This window comes from Nipponia nippon, unplaced genomic scaffold, assembly GCF_047370975.1.
Source record: "Nipponia nippon isolate SJK-2023a ecotype South Korea unplaced genomic scaffold, ASM4737097v1 scaffold_12, whole genome shotgun sequence".
NCBI lineage: Eukaryota > Metazoa > Chordata > Aves > Pelecaniformes > Threskiornithidae > Nipponia > Nipponia nippon.
Genome location: NW_028262313.1, coordinates 23,530,991 through 23,543,221, shown reverse-complemented (window position 1 = coordinate 23,543,221; position 12,231 = coordinate 23,530,991). Strand labels below are relative to the sequence as shown.

The following is a 12,231-nucleotide window of genomic DNA, read 5'->3' as shown; positions in this document are numbered from 1 at the left end:
GCTTGTTTGCTTTTTAAAACAAAGCTTATTTTCATGCCCCATGGAGGCAGATTTCTTTTAAATGCCCCCAAAGCCTTTCCGTTCCATCTGCCCGTCCACCTCCCGGCTCGCCCCCTCCCTGGCTGTGTCCTGCTCCCCCTGACTGCTTGTAGGGGACCTTTCCGAAAGGTTTCTCCCCCCCTCAACCCCTTTCTCAGCTCAGATCTCATCTGTGACCACTTTTGTCCTTTGCCAACTGGGATCTCATCATTTCTCCCTCCCAGTACTGGTCTTGCTCCCTGCGAGCTCCCATCTCTATTCACTGCAGAGTTTCAGTTCTTGGGGACTTTGGGAGGTGGCTGGAGGCTGCACGAAGGATGTTGCTGCCCCCCGAACCTACAGGGGCTCACCCTTGAGCTGTGGGTCAGCTCAGCATGCAGCTCCGGTCCTGCTGCCCAGACAAGGGCAGCCCTGCTGGCCTCCTCCAGGCTGGGCAGCTTTTAAGTCGCTATTTCATTCCACGGTTCCTCCTATGTCTCAAAGAGAGCACTGACATTTTTTCAGCTTGAGATGTTGCAAATCAGCTCAGCCCCCGAGAGGGCCAGGCTTTCTGCAGGGGTCGGTGTTTTGAAATGTGAGGACAGCCGGCCAAATGCTTGGGTGCCTGCATCATCCTGCCCTTCCCTGCAGCGAGACACGGCCACTCTACAGAGCAACTGCTGCCACTTTCCAGCTCTGCCCAGGTCAGCCAAGGGTCCTTGGGAGTTGTGAGCAGTGGGACAGCCCCTCCGTCCCCCTGTTACTGAGTAACTCAGAGCATCTCAACACAAAGAAGACGCTGAGAGGCCACATCATCCTCTTCTGCCGGTACTTTTGCGGACACCACAGCCTGAACGTGCTGAAACAGCCAAACTGGTACGCATTCTCTCGCCATCCTGTTTGATGGAGCTGCGGGGTGGTGGGTGTGCAGCACGGTGAGGGGGTGCTGGGAGGGGAGGAGGGGATGGGGATGCGGAGAACACGGCTGGCTGCTGTTTCTTATAAGCAGCGGGTGAAAAACCCCTCAGTTTTTCCTAAGTGGGAACATTTGCCTTTAATGAGCCTAAGAGGCTTTTTTTTTTTTCTCTTGCTCTTTCTTTTTTTTTTCAGGGAAGCAGGGAATGGAAAAAGGTTCTTTTCTAATAAATAAAATATCAGACACATCTCCGGGTGTCGGATTAACGCCCCTGCCCCCGTGCAGGCACCGCCAGCGCTGCTCGCTCCCGGCAGCGACCACAAACCCTCGCACTGCTGCTAGTCTGGGCCAAGTCCACTTTCCTCTTCTCTGGTCATGATGCCCCTTTGCTCCCCCTTCTCCTCCCCAAGCTTCCTGAGCATCTTCCCCTTCCTTGACCCCTTGTCGGGTAGTCTGCCTCTTCTGGGGGTACCACAGCCCCCGCTCCAGCCACGCCAGAGCATCCCTGACAGCATGTGTCCGCCCCAGCCTGCCTCTGCCTCACACCAAAGGGACCCTTCGAAGCAAGGCAGGTTTTAAATACATGACAGAAATTAAACCAATATGGTCCCACACAGATTGCTTTCCTGTAGCTAAAATGTATGGCAGACCTATTTATTTTTGTGCTATTTATTTGCCATATAAACTCAGGTCATTTTGTCTCAGACTGTAGCTATTTTAATGTGTTTATGCATTGGATCTGACCACGATGCTGCTGGTCAGTAGCATGGGATTATAATTCTCTATGGGAACAGATACACTAGATCTGACCAGAAACTAGATTTTTCAGTCTGCAGGCAATACCAATATTTGTTCTGGATTTCCATAAAAAGCTAAGATTTCCAGCAAAATAAAAATTCCAATAAATTTCTTTCAACATGAACCAAAAGTTTGTTTTAATAAGAGAAAACAATTTGGTCTAGCTACAGGCAAAAGCTTGACTTCAGTGATATCAGAGCATGCTAATGAGTACCGATAAAACAAGTACACAAAATATAAAAAAATAACATTAACTATTTTTCTGTCACATAAAATTGAGAGCATGAATCAAGAAAACAACTCCAACATGATTCACACTGCAGACCAGCGGGATGCCAGGGAGGACAAATGTGTGGCCAGGAAAGAGTTGCTCCGGCACAGCTCCAGGATCCAACGGGATCAGCTGCACCGGCCGGAGGGGAGGGTGAATGCTGTGGTGGGGCACAGCTTGCGTGATGGACTGTTTGTTTGAAAATCTTTGGCCCAACTTTGTTCACACTCTGCCAGAGGGTGTTGAGGTCCCCCACGCCCCTCTTAATGTTCCTCTGTCAGCACCTCGTCTCCCAGGGCTTTGGCCAGAGCATTTTCCCTTCAGCCTGGTCTGATATTAGAGGAATCCAGGCCCCAGATAGCAGCTGAGGACGGGACAGTCCCATCGGTGGGCTCCATGAGAGAATTTATTGGCATGGCCAGCGTGCATTTAGCGAACAGTAAGCTTCAAGGCTGAGTTCACAGCATGATATTTAGAGTGGTTAATGATTAAGCCTGACCTCCAAAAGAAGGAGCATGATATACTTCAAAAATTGCATTAAATGAGACATACTGAAATATTGCTGTTATTTTCAGGAATTGATTGATTTATTTCAGACCAAAGTCGCAGCTCTTAGCTTACTGAGATTTTCATTCGATGATAACAGATCTTTTGTCCAGGATACTTCTCCGTTAGGGTTCGATCCTTCCTTTGGATCAGGATACAGACCAGAATCCATCTGTGTGCTTCCAGTGACAGGATCCAGCTTTTCACATATCCTTTCATGCCCCTGCTAGGTCCCTATGATACTGTTTGCCTACAGAGCAAGGACAAGTGTCCTACTTCTATATAAAAGAGATTTAGATGTAAATCAAGACACTGCCTTTGAAACCCCTCTGGGGTTATTCAGCTCTGGATTAAGCATAACCTTGGTCAGTTCTAGACTGACTCTTCCCAGTGTGGCTCTAGGGATAGCGAAGGAGCCCTCGTAGAGACATGAAGCATTTCCTTACCCTGCTCACTCTACAGCCTTGGTAGTCTATTTGATATTTTGTCCAGTAATATGTGTCTGTATAAGTATTATCTGTTCTTAAAATATATGCCAGCTAGATGTCTGCACTGGACATCCATAGTCTAATTTTGGAGGTGCTGGGGTGAGAGGGCCACCCTGAGTACCCAAAGCCCAGGTTTGAACTAGCCTGAGTCACTGAAGATGCTGAAGGGTGCCAGGCTGTTTTTAATGCTGCACAGTGGGTCTGCACCCTGTGAAGAAGGTGGTTCGGCAAAGGGGTTCAGTGAGCATTGACATGGTCATAACCAAGCGTAGATGAGGTCCAGCTCATGTCGTCGCCTCTGCCTGCGGGTAGCAATCAGAGCATCACCTCCACATTAGCTATGGGAGCCTGAACAGGTCACGTACCCCCATGTCAGAGCTGGCCCAGGCTGCCATGTCTCTGCAACTGGCTGGTACGTGGTTGCTCACACAGAGCAATGTGATATTGTATTAGTTCCCAAGAGCAACAGCTCTTTGGGAAGGCTCATATGCATCTGAGGATTTCAGCTGGACATTATTTTTTATGCGCTCCTGATCCTTGTTGCAAAACAGCAATTTCTTGGGCTGGCAATGGCTGGTCAGCCCCTGCCCCGCTCCTGCACTGCCCCTGAGGCACCGCAGACAACGCAGCCCACTGAGTTTTATCATCAAGGGAAAACACTGGACCACATTCAAGCAATGCAGAGGCCTTTCTAAGAAACAATTATTATTATGGACAGCAGCTGGGCTCCGAGGAGAGCTTTGCCTGCAGAATTCAGAGGGAGTTGCTCTACCAGACTGCCATTATTTTATGCCAGATTGATCTTTCAGTTGAAAATAGGAAGAGATGAAAGCTAGGCAGACAGTGTGGTGACATTCCCTGTAAAACAAGACCTTGGAGAGTGAAATACGCTGTTTACTGGCCATCCTTATGCCTTGTCACACACAGACCACACCACCTCATGTCAGGCTTTGGAGACGGACCAGGGGAGCAATGGCATCTTGTGCTCAGCAGACTTTCCTGTCTCTTTGGTTCAAACTGGTATTTGCCTTCCCATCACCCTACCCATGTGCTCGGCCGCATTTCCCAGACTATTTGTGGAATGAAATATTGTTGCTATCATGGTTTACATGCTAGGAGAGAGGGAATGAAAAAAAACTGAGGTAGGGAGGGAGGGAAGCGAGGAGGAAACAAAGACAGCATTGTTATCTCTTCCAAAAAACTGCAGACACTTATTCAAGGCAGAATGACTAGTTGGGGTTGTGGTTTGCTTTTACATATGTGTTTAACCTCGTGAAATAGTCAACAGCCTGGAAAGAAAACACCACACTCAAAGGCAGAGGCTGCCCAAGGCTCCCAAACCCTCGGCCTGATTTTCCAATTTGGGGTGCTTGGCTGGAGCCCAGCCTCGATCCCTGGGATGCGACGGCTTCTGGATTCAGTAGGGGGAAAGAGTCGTCCGTCCCCAGACAAAGGCATCCTTGGACTGTCCAGCAGGAGCAGCACATTAGGCTTATCAGGCTCCTGTCTTATCAGTTCCTAGCAGATGCTACAAGACGATTTGTCATCCAAACCTTGGCGTGCTTCACTCCAGCCAAGCAGCCACAAGAGCCAGAAACTGGGAAAAAAAAAAAAAAAGAAAGAAAGAAAAACAAAAAAGGAGTGGAACAATGCAGCGAAAAAACACAAATTCTGCAACATCTAAATGTGAAGAAGAGAGTGAGCACGCTGTGCTGCCATGCCAACTTTCCAGGGTTTAGAGCACAATCTTTTCTGTGGTACCACCGCTCATGATTAAGTTTGCCTGACACTTCCCATCAGGAGGCTCTGCAGTCACTCGTGCAGAGATTTGCCAGACTTGAATCAATTGGGCTGAAATTTCCCATGTTTGGTATCTGCCTGAGGCAGAAGCTGAGGAAACAATCCACTCCACACGGCACAGCCATTTCTGAGAACACGGGTACATAAAAACACCATGTATTGCTATTAAAAAAAAAAAAAGAAAACAACTCAGTTTCCAATTATATTTATTTTATCTTATTGAGAAGTTCTTGCTCTCCCATGACGTGGAACAGATGCTCAGCATTTTCCAAGAAGCAGCTCTGGCTGCAGAGATATGCCTTTTGCTTTTTCTGTGGAAACGTGCCCCAATTTGATTGATTTGAAGTGCCTCTGAAAAAAAAAAATCACAGTTTATGGCTCAGCCAAGGGTGTCTCCCTTCCGGTGGAGCCCACTCCATCCTTTCCCACCTCTTAGCACCGCACTGGCTGCAGGAGGGGACAGGAGCTGGATTTGGGGATGGGCAGAAGCAGGTGGGGACACAGAGTGGAGAGGGGATAACAGGGAAGAATGAACCCAGGACTGGGAGCATCATAGGAGGAACGTGTATTTTAGGGGTGAGAGAGGTGGGAGGAGGATCTGAGACTGGGATCACATTGGGAAAACCCTGCAGGAGGTGAAGGCTCTTGGAGCAGGACCCAGGCAGGCAGGAGACCCGAGGAGAGGACCTGACCTGGATGCCAGGGTGCCAAGAGGATTGGTACAGAACCCTGCAAAGCACCGTGGGAGGAGGGAGAGCACGGGGAAATGGATAATGTTCCTTTAATCTTTTTGGGTGTAATCAGATTAACCAAAGTGACTGAGCATCATGCCTACTCATTTTTTTCCTTTCTCTATCACACAACCCATAGTAAGAGCTATATTTAGCTTTCTCATTGCTAACTACAGGGTGTCAGTGGCTTCTTTTTTCCCCTCCAGTGATTCAGCCGAGTGCAATTGTTCATTCAAGTGGAAGTAGGAAAATGTAGGCACAGCACAGAGGGGTGCTGAGCCCGTCCCCTCCTGCAGCCCTGCCCGCACTCCTTTGCCTGGCTCCTGTTTTGCCTCCCTCGGCCCCAGAGCCCCCTGCTTCGAGGCTGATGAGCACAGACTTGGCTCTGAGCCTCCTGCACTGACATGCTGCCACGTGGCTCATCCCTCTGCACCAGGCCACAGTGGGGACGACCATGACAGCATCAGCTGGAGATGCTGAGAATTGGGCAGAGCAGGGCTTTGGAGTCATTCTCACTCATTTTGATGAGAAATTCCATCCTGAACGTGAGGAAATCCTCACAACTAAATTTTTGTTGAAATCATAATGTTTCCACAAAAGGTTTTGATTTCCATGCATCAGCATTTTTCAACAACAACAACAAAAAAACCCAGTATGTTGAAAAATTCCTCCTCCATTGAAAGGAGATCACCCAGCTCCACCGCATGCCCTTCCCAGGCAGAAAGCCCCGGCTGAGCCACGACAGTTGGGGAATGGCAAGGCTGGGCTGGCACCCGCCCTTCCCATGCCCCACATTTCAGGGACCAGCGACCTAACACCATTGCATCAGAGATATTGCCTAATTGTTTTACCCTCATTCATATTTGCTGGGGGTGCCTCGCAAACCCCTGAACCACAGAAGCCCCATTTTGCAGTGCTTGAGGGAAAGCAACTTCAGCTTGAATAAGCAGCTTACGCACGGGGACCACTGACCATATGGGGCTGTGGCCATTTGCTCGTTTTAACGTGAATCCAGGAAAGAGAGAGGCGGGCAAAGGAATGACTCTGCATCTTACACACACTGGGAAAATAAAACAGGACAGAAATGCCTGCCCATCAGTTTTTTTTCCCCCCTTTCCTGCCCCTTCTGCAGCTGGGGAAACCGCTGCAGCTTCAGAGGCCATTTGGAGCCGGCTGTGCGGACGCAGGCTTTTGGAAACATGCAATTACATCCACAGGCGTCTCCTCGTAGCTTAAGCAGGTTTAATATTACAGGCAGGCACAGGAAATCTTGGCCCTTTTTTCTTTTCTTTCTTAAATTATTTTTTAAACGCGCTCCCAGTAAACTTAATGAATCACTCCCAAAAACGAGGCTTTTATTAGGGTCTGCAATTCGGCACAGATTTCTTTGCCTTTCCTGTGGCAGAAAGATGCCAATTAAATAAAAATCTTTTGTTTGAAACCCATTGCTATTGCTGTATTAGGGTTTTATCCCCACACAATCAAAAAAAAAAAGAACAAACACCGTTTTCCTTTGGTTTAGGGTGGTCACAAACAACCACTCAACCAAAAACCACCCCAAAGTCCTATCCCACAGACAGGCCACTGCTGTAAAGTTTATTTTTCTCTGCTGTGGTCCCATTAGTCTTCAACAGCTCCCACTTATCCAACACCCCACTGCTCACGCTGGGCTGACCCCTCCCTGCAGCATGCCATGGGCTGCCTCCTACCCACGGCCCAGGATGGCGATCCCAGCGCTCGGACAGCCCCTCTGGAGCCCGTAGCCCCAGTTCCCATGAAGGACATCACCCCTAAGCTCTGTTATTTCATCCAGTTTTTGCTGTTTGCCCACAGGGGGAAACGGGACACAGCCCAGGCTTCTGGTCTTTGAAGAGGTGGGAAAGCCATCGCCGATAGTTGCCACTACCTCCCGGTTTGCAATAACACGATTTCTTTTGAAAATCTGAATGAGAATCATGCTAGTTTTATTAAAAAGAAGGAAAAAAAAATAACAAGTTTCCCCTTTCCCCCTCTCCCCAGCTGCATACCAGCAGCCAGCAGGTGTGTGTCAATCGGCCGGCCTCAGAGATTTACAACCTGTTCCAGGATTTCTCGGCCAGGCTTTGGTTGTGGAAGTATTTTCTGCTCACAAACAAAGGAGCCGTAGCGAGGGGGCCCCGAGGGACACAACAACCGGAGATGAAAAAACAAACGCATCCTTCTCTAATGTGATTAAAACAAAAAAAACCCATTGAAGCAATGGGCTCCGGCTGGCCAAGGGGTTGACTTAGAGCAATTTGCTGCTTCTTCCCCTTCCCCACCTGGCCCTCTCCCTCCTGGGCCGGAGCAGGAGGGGTGCAGGAGGGGATGGGGGGGTCGCATCCCTGCCTGCCACTGCCTTGGGTGGCTGGAGGAGCCTGGCCAAGCCCTGCTCCCCCTTGGCCTCCCATCACCCGGCCACTGCCAAGCGCTGTGCATGGCCAGCGACCCAATTCCCTGCATTTCAGCAGTTTTCATTAAAAATAGATCAAAGCTGTGGCTGAGGAAAAGCCACAGGAAGCAGCTTGGACTGCCCTGGTCCCTCACTCCTCCGCCCCACGCTTCGGCACAGGCTGAAGCCCAGAAGTTACTCCCAGGGTTGTTTTCCACAAGGGTATGATGACTGTCTCCTTCCTCCGCGCCCACTCATGCCCAGCCCCATGCACTGCATCCACACGGAGGGGCCCCCCGGCTTTGCTGTCTGGGCTTTGCTCTCCCCTCTTTGCTCTCGTCCAGCCAATTTTCAGGAGAAGATGTGGGCAATGTCTTCAATGCTTTATTAGCGGGACCAATTGTTGGGAGCAATTTGAAGCAGGGAGAGAAAAAAAATCACTATCCTTTGTACCTCTGATATGGATATCTAACCTGTGTTTCTGTGTGTGGCAGGAGGAGTGTGTTCCGGGCACGAGCTCCTTCCCCAGCGTGCTGGAAAGCTGCTGTGGGAGATGTTGCAGAGTGAGCAGAGGTCTGGAGGGACCTGCAGATGAGTGCTGCATTTGCTGGGGCAACAAAGTGCATCCAGGTGACTCCCTGCCCTGCTGAATCCGGCCCTCAGAGATGCTCCACAAGAGTGTACCAGAATGGCTGCTCTGGAGGAGCCGTCTGCAACAGGCACATTGTGTTAACGCTCCTCATCCCCAGCAAGGGTGCTGCTTCCCAGTGGAATCTTGGTTTCTGTTGGAATTAATAGCAATGCTCACTTGGAGCATTAGACTTGAAACACATACGGCAGCATAATCCTTGCAGGGTCAGGGATCCATCGAGTGCACAAACACCCTAACTCTCGCGACCATACTAGGGGAGAGAGGAGGCAAGAGGAGGGTTGCTGGTACCTACAGGTGTCTGATGGAGGGAGAACGGTCACACGCAAAGAGGCAGGGCAAAACCAGAAGCATTAGGGTGAGAATGAGTCAGAGAAATCTTAGCTTAGACAAACAAAATAATTAGGCTGGAGGCTCCTCTGCCAAAGGAAATACTGGAAGTCCCACTCACTGGACTTCGTCAGAACTAGGCAGGGCAAAACCCTGGGGGTGGACACTGGGGATGTGCCTGCTTTTGGCAGGCACCACCGACTGACAGTAGCTCCTGTCCCGTCGGCCCCGCCACGTGTAATGAAGTGACACCACGGCCTGACAGATGTGGACTCTGTCCCTTTGACTGGCTTCCCCTGCCTCCCTGTGCAGCCTGGCACACGGCGAGGCCGGCACCATGGATGGAGCGGCAGTAGCATGCACACAGCTGTGCACATCTGGAAGAGGATCTTCCAGCACGACTTCCTTGCCAGCAGCCAACCATTTTGGAAGAGCCCCACCGCCAGCTGCTCTGACAGAAGGGAGAGGGAAAGTGCTGGCTGGAGCCATTTGGAAGGGGTTGGCACACGCACTGGGAGCTGAAGCAATGGTGTGCAACAGTCCCTGCAGACCCAGCACCCAGGAGCTGCAGGTTCAGCTCTCGTCTCATCGTCGTGCACCAGCCAGCCATTCCCTGATGAACAGAAATGACAGGGAAGTCTCCTGGCCCCCGGCGAGCCCTGCAGCCTCCCCATGAGCTGCTCACCAGCGTTTTTCAGCAGCAGCCTGTGCTGGTGGTACTCAAGCGTGAAAGGAAACGCATGAGTAAGAGCTGGAGGAACAGACTAGGAGTGCTACTGCAACTCAAGGAGCCAAAATTCATGTTTCCCATATGGGCTGTGAATGAGCACCCTGGTATATGGCTTGGGAGCATGAATTCCTGTCATCCCAAGCCTCAACTTGTCCAACAGTGCCAGAAGAGCCACAAAAGGAGCAGGGTCTCAGCATCACCAGGGTATGACGATCTCTGGAGACGGTGGAAGAGGAGCCTGAGCAGCCAACGCAGAAATGCTCTGCTCTCCTTCTTCCCACCCATGGCTGGACCCCGTTATCTGACCCCCTGAAGCACCAGCCCTGGCTGTCCCTGAACAAGCAGAGCTTTGTCCAATGTGTTTACTGCAGTCAAGAGATTAAACCAAAGGAAACAAAGCAGCTCAAAGGCTTAAGGCCGTGACTCACGCAGAGGGCTTCCCAGGCCGTCTTCACTCGGCACATTGCTCTGTCCCAAATGAAAAACGACTAAGTCAAAATAAATAAATAAAAGTCAATAAATCTCATGCAGCAGAGGTGGTGAGTGACTGGGGAATAGAAAAACCTGTTCAAACAGAGCAGCATATTCTAGGCAGAAAATTCAGCATCACGTTCCTGAGCTGAGAGGGGACACTACGGAGGGAGGAAAAGAAATAAATATACATTTCCCAACTACGTGACAAGGCTTCCAGAAAGCATCAGCTGGTGGTGGTGAGGTTTGCACTCAGGGCTGCTGTGCATTGGGGCTGAGCCAAAGAGTGGGGAGCTAGGCAGGTAGCAAAGATGTGCTCAGGCGCACTTGGATGGGCATGTTCCCATCGCAGTTTGTGGGCAGGGTTTCAAGGCAGGCAAACTGGCTGTCAGTGCAGAAGAGCCTCCATGGGCTTTCATCCTTTGTCTCCTGTGACCCAGATGACGGGGGAACAGTTGGTGACCTCTGTGCTGTGCTCGGAGTTGTTTCTGCAGAGCTGCAGCCTCACCAGGAATAGCAGGACATGAGTCTGTCCCCTCTGGACCTTGGACCCACAAGGAACCACGCTCCCCAAATGGGACCAGCCTCTGAGAGCTGGTCCCTCATAGATTGTTACGCAGATGAAGGATGATGTGAAGTTGAAGACAAGCCTGCCTTGCAATCAGGGGTTAAAGGGACATAAACCTCCTGCCAGTATTCAGCACATCATGCCCACATATTTCCCAGGGATAACTCGCACAGAGCCCATCTCCACCCCAGTTGTCACCCCTGTGCCCCATGTGAGCATGAGAAACATGCGTAGGGTGAAAGAAAGACCCACAGTGGAGCCCTGTGAACCTGAAGCTGTTATGCTGTTAAGCCCCTGAGGTGAAAGCTTTTTTTTGCCTGATGTGACTTTATTTCTTCTCAGTCTTGGACCCAACTGACAGTGAGAACTGTGCTGTCTGGAAGAGGGCTGGAGAGAGAAAGAAGCTATCAGCAGAAGGAAGCGGCTGCAGCAATAGCAAGCATTAAGGCACTAATGAGACAGAGTAGAGCTGGCCTGTCTTGTACAGAAGGTTGGACTGCGTAATCTAATGGTCCCTTTGGCCTTACAATTTGTGAAACTGTTTCATTCTGGTAGATAGTTGGCTCTGGCTTTAAATCATCCTCTGCAATCCAACAGCAAAAAGCTGGGAAAAACAAAGACTTTTGGAACTGCACCAAAAAGCTGTTGGAGTCGTTTCTGATAGCATCGCTGGGCCAAACCCTGCAGCCCTCCTTGTCCCGCTTGCTGTTGGTGAGGTTTTGATTTCAGCCTGGCTCCCTGGAGAGCAGGGGACTTTGCTCCTGCATGCATGGACAGCACGATCTGGGATCTTAAGAGAGGAATTTAGCGAGCAGCCCCTCGATGCCCTTGTTGTGACGCATGCATTGATGGGTTTGGACGGAGGCGCTTTGCTTGCCTGAATCTGGCCCCATTTCCCTGACAGTTGGAGTAATAGAGTCCAACCCTTTGGGCCACGGGCCAGCAAAGTGTATTGTTTTAAGACGATCAACTGTTGCATGCTTCTTTCCCCCCGCTGACTGGCGTAACAAAGCCTCTGCGAGAGCACACAGGGCAGTGTGTGTGCGCGGGCTGAAAGGGAAGGAGAACTCGGAAGTGGGCTCTTGATAGTCTTTTCTGGTCTCAGGACTCCTTGTTTGGATGCCAAGACAAACAAATAAATCATATTCAAAGGCATCTGCCCACAATAGTGTTGAAGTCAGAAAAACATAAAAGAGAGGAGCTGAGATCAGGGGTCAGGATTCCTGTTAGACACAACAGCTTTGCTCAGTGCTTTCATTTCATTTTACTGCCTCTTCTGCTGCCATTCGGGCGAGAGCGATTATTTATTTTGTAGCCTTTCTTTGGCCTGTTTTTCCAATCGGAATTTGTGATATGCTTACAAAATTCCCTGGCACAGCTCACCGGTGGGGACTGTCTGCTGTGGGCAGCCTTCTCAGCCCTTTGAAGAGTGCTTACACACCGTCAGTGAGTCAGCACACGTGAAAGCCATCACATCCTCATTTCTCAAGCACCTTTCCTCCCAT

General features: G+C 50.3%; 1 long non-coding RNA gene across 1 annotated transcript; it reads left to right on the top strand.

The window, feature by feature from the left end:
- Positions 1–697: 697 nt before the first annotated feature.
- LOC148056767 (uncharacterized) lies at positions 698–1,181 on the top strand. The gene is made up of 2 exons (XR_015702436.1): positions 698–894; positions 1,129–1,181. It is a non-coding gene; the product is annotated as an uncharacterized LOC148056767 (long non-coding RNA).
- The last annotated feature ends 11,050 nt before the right edge of the window (positions 1,182–12,231 follow it).